General features: G+C 35.2%; 1 pseudogene across 1 annotated transcript; it reads left to right on the top strand.

The window, feature by feature from the left end:
• Positions 1-429: 429 nt before the first annotated feature.
• On the top strand, positions 430-4,249 carry LOC143612600 (protein BONZAI 1-like; annotated as a pseudogene). Its single transcript, XR_013149969.1, has 7 exons — positions 430-561; positions 1,330-1,406; positions 1,486-1,625; positions 2,871-3,035; positions 3,302-3,415; positions 3,486-3,582; positions 3,674-4,249. The product of XR_013149969.1 is annotated as a protein BONZAI 1-like (transcript).
• The last annotated feature ends 371 nt before the right edge of the window (positions 4,250-4,620 follow it).

Here is a 4,620-nt window from a genome sequence, read left to right as displayed (position 1 = left end):
TCTTGAACCTTTCAGCGGGAATTTCGTTTATTTAATTAACAAACAGACATGGACAAAAAAATTGTTCTTAGTTAAACAAACGAACATGAGCACATGTATCTTTCGTTCATTTATGTTCCTGAACATTTGTTTATGCTCGTTTGTTTACATTTGCTTAGATTCGGTGGTTTACGATTATTAATATATTCATTTAAATTTTTGACCCAGTTTTAATAACTTTCAACGCTCAACACCTTGTGCTTCATATTACTTAATTGTAGCTCAGTTATGCTTGTTCATCTATGTTTAGTTATGTTCGTTCGTTTATATTAACGAATGAGCACAAACGAACATGGCACTCGTTTAATTGTTTGTGTTCAATCATCTGTTTGGTTAAATTTGACCTTTAGTTGTAAATTTGATCTTGTTATTTAGTCCGATGACCTTTAGGTCTACATTTGACTCAGGTGTTGAAAAGTCAACTTTTGGTGGAGAAGTATTCTGAAAGTGTTCATCATACCTTCTTGGATTACTTCTTTGGTGGATGTGAATTAAACTTCATGGTGGCCATAGATTTCACAGGTATCTGGATTCTTCTTTGTAGCTTCACACAGGCATATGTTAACATCTAATTATATCATTATATGTTTTATAAATCGAGTAAATTACACGCATGGTCCTGTGGTTTGGGCCAATCATGGATTTGGTCCCTAAGGCTTAAAATTAAGGACATACTGACATAGTCCCCGACCCGCGACCGCCTAGCTTACCTTCATCCATGGTTTAGTTTTGGGCGTTAATTAGGCACGTGAGATGCACCCCAGGGGTAAATTCATCATTTTCTGTTTCCTTTAAGGTATAAGACTACCCGTAGTGAGAAACAAAAAGGGGCGAAATCCGGCGACTACACCGACCCCCCGGGCGAAATGTGGGGCGGAAGGGGGGGAGGGGGCGACAACTATTTTTCAGGCGATTTTGGATTGAATATTATTATATATGTTTGTGTGTGGTATATATATATATATATATGTATATATATATATATTAGCCTACAACACCATTATACCCCAAAAACAAATTCTTACCCTTTGCTGACTGGGCGCAACGTGTCACAATTCGCCCAATTTGTAGCCCCTCCACTACACATAGCCTAAAAGGTGGGAGTGAAAAAGAAAATGACGTATTTACCCCTGTTGTGTTTCTCACATGCCTAATTTAACGCTCAGAATTAACCCAGACAGCTTTTTGGACCATGGATGAAAGCTAACTAAGTGGGTGGGGATATATAATATATCATGTAAGTTACTCTTACTAATTATTATGCTACTTCTTTGTCTATTCAATTTCCAGCTTCAAATGGAAATCCCCGCTTGCCAGAATCATTGCATTATATTGACTATTCTGGACGTCCAAATGCATATCAGAAAGTGAGCAGGAAACTATTTTATTTCTAAATTGGAAGTATATAATAATAAAGGAAATCTAATTATGTTTCACCTGTTTTAGGCAATACAAGAGGTTGGAGATGTACTGCAGTTTTATGATCATGATAAGTTGTTTCCTGCGTGGGGATTTGGAGCACGCCCGATTGATGGTCTGTTAGTCATTGCTTTAATCTAAATGGAAGCAGTGGTAGCAATCCAACGGTGAGTTTTAACTTGAAAATATTTTTTAATATCTTATTTTGAAAACTTTAGTTTTCTTATAAATGTGTTCACCATTTATCAATAAAGCTCCCTTAGACTCTTTAAACCAATAACAAAATGGGTTTTTGAATTTGGCAGTAAAAACTAGAGGTGATAAAATCAGCTGGTTGGTAATGCCGTAATGGTACTATGGTAGGGTGTAAACACGCCGAGCTGAGCCTGAGCTCATCTAGGCTCGATGTCACGACCCGCCTAAAATCTGATCAGGATGGTTCGTTTTTCCGGAAATTTCCAGCAGATTCAAGAGCTCAAGACTTAGAAAATATCCAAGATATTTTCTAAGGAAAACCATAGAATTCTCCTTGGAAAAATCTGGATATAAGTTACTAGATTAGTCCTTGTACATATCTAGAATGTTCATGTAATATTTTATTATTAGAAGGACCTAGAAAGAAACTCCTAGAACATGAGGGGGAGTAGTATAAATAGATGTATCCAGCCATTTGTAAATCACCAATCCAAGTTTGCAATACAAATTCTCTTTGTAAAGCTCTCTTGTTATCTAAAGTTCCCTTTAAGCAACTCAACAATCTTGTGTTCCCTTTTCAAGTCTAAGAATCGTTGCTGCGTTTTGGTGATCAAGGCTGAACTTAGAAGGAGTCTAAGTGCCGCACGAGAGTTAACTCCGTGACATCGAGCTCAGATCGTTTCGAGCTCTATTTCTAAAGCTCGACTTTGGCTAGTGACTAGTTTTTCAAGCTCGAGCTCAGCCTTGCTCGGCTTGTTCGTTATTTATTAATTAATTCATATACATATATGTTTTTTAGATATATTTTATTTATAGTTTTATATATAAAACAATATATGTTTTATATATAAAACAATATATATAATTTAGTTATTAATATCATACTTTTATATATGTTAAATAGTTTTTATAAAAATATGTATTTAATATTTTAAATAACAATTGTATAAAGTATAGGCTCGTGAGCCAGCTCTAGCTCGGGATCGTTTATTGAACAAGCTTATTTTTTAGGCTCGAGCTTGTTTAAGGTCGGCTTGATTTGAGCAGATTGAGCTTTTAAAGTGCTGATCTCGAGTGGCTCACAAGCGGCTTGACTCGTTTACGCCACTAGGTGATGGTTAGAAAAGGATAAATTTTTGTATGGGTCAAAATGGGCCTGGTCAGGTCGGGCCAACCCGTCGTGCTAATATTTGTTTTTGTAACTCATCTATTACCAGGTTGCAGGGATAGAAGGTATTATGACTGCATACAGACAGGCCCTGTTTAATGTTTCACTTGCGGGGCCCACCTTATTTGGACATGTAATTACATCTGCAGCAACAATAGCCAGCCAATCAATGGCTGCTAATGAACACAAGTATTTCGTGTTATTAATCATCACAGTATGCCTCATCATTCATCACACTTAAATATAATCCCAGTTTGTTCAAGTTATGATAGTCATAGAGGTGGCAATCATGATATTTTAAAGAAAAAAGTATTATTGAAATAATATAATTTTCGTATTCATTTTTGCATACAGATCATTTCTAAAAAAAACCAAAAACTTACACAACCTGCCTATTTTGCCATCACTAATGATTTTCTAAAAAAGCCATAGAAAATCTTTTAACTATTTTTATAACTAAGTTCGCTGGTAACTCCACAGGATGGAGTGATAACTGATCTACAGGAAACAATGGATGCCCTTGTGAAGGCATCTGATCTGCCACTATCGATCCTCATTGTCGGTGTTGGTGGGGCCGACTTTAAGGAGATGGAGGTACTAAATTACATTCTTGCCCTTCTTTGTATATGTTTATGAATATATGTTAATTTTTTAGCAAATGCAGATTTTGGATGCCGATAAAGGTGAGAAACTTCAAAGTTCAACCGGGCGTGTTGCATCACGTGATATTGTTCAGTTTGTTCCTTTTAGGGAAGTACAAGGTAAACATAAAAGCTCATATTATCTCGTTACTTGTCATCTTACAATCTTCTTTAAATATTACTATAACACATATAACCGTCTGCTTTGCAGGTGGAGAGATGTCAGTTGTTCAATCTCTTTTGGCAGAACTACCTTCACAATTCTTGACTTACATGAGAAACAATAACATTCAACCAAAGTCAAAACCACCTACAACATAGTAAATCAAACACAAACACATCCGGTCGGTCATATTCATTGTAGAATCTTTTTTTTTTAACATCATTACACATGGCACCAAATGGGACCATGCCTCTCGTTTCATGTCTTATTTTTGTATCACTGTGATCTGAGCAAATTCGGTGGGACATTAAAAGTAGCCCACTGAATAAGAACAAATCATGGGATACAAAATGACATGGAACATTGATGTCGCGTGCACCAAATTTCATTTGTACATCAAAATTTGTTTACGAGGGTGAGACATGTTGAACACATGTTCTAGCCATTGCTCGTTGATCAAATGCTCGTGCCTCTTTGTGTTGGGCCCTTGCAAATCAAGAAACTTTGTGGTATACTTTTACATTTATTTTTGTTGATTGTATTAATGTTGTATGTAACATGCTTTATGTATGATTTTAACTCTGTATGTCAAGTAAAATGGTGAAATGGCAACCTTAGCGAGATCATATTCGGTCTAAAAAGAGTAAAGTTTGAGTAGGCTCTGAGACATGTTCTTATTATGTATGTGTATTTAGCGAGATTAGCATTTAAATGAATTATTGACTTTAAATTATGTTTGTTTCTTTTTGGTATGTATACAAAATGGCAATCGTATTATGTTATTAATACAATTAAGCTCCTCTATTATTGACTATTTAACACTTTTATTGCAATCTAGTACCTTGATCTTGTGATTATGGAAATATGATTGATTGATACTTGATAGAATTAGGTAAAGATATACACATTACAAAAATAAAAAAGAAAACAAGCTACTTGAACATCTTTTGTTACAAAAGTTATTATTCATTGAAACTAGATTATATTGCATTGTT

The sequence above is a fragment of the Bidens hawaiensis genome, unplaced genomic scaffold (genome assembly GCF_021521415.1).
Source record: "Bidens hawaiensis isolate Kalapana, Puna unplaced genomic scaffold, B.hawaiensis_p1.1 tig00035058_1, whole genome shotgun sequence".
Taxonomy (NCBI): Eukaryota; Viridiplantae; Streptophyta; class Magnoliopsida; order Asterales; family Asteraceae; genus Bidens; species Bidens hawaiensis.
Note: the sequence above shows the minus strand (reverse complement) of the source record. Positions and strands in the feature narration are given on the sequence as shown.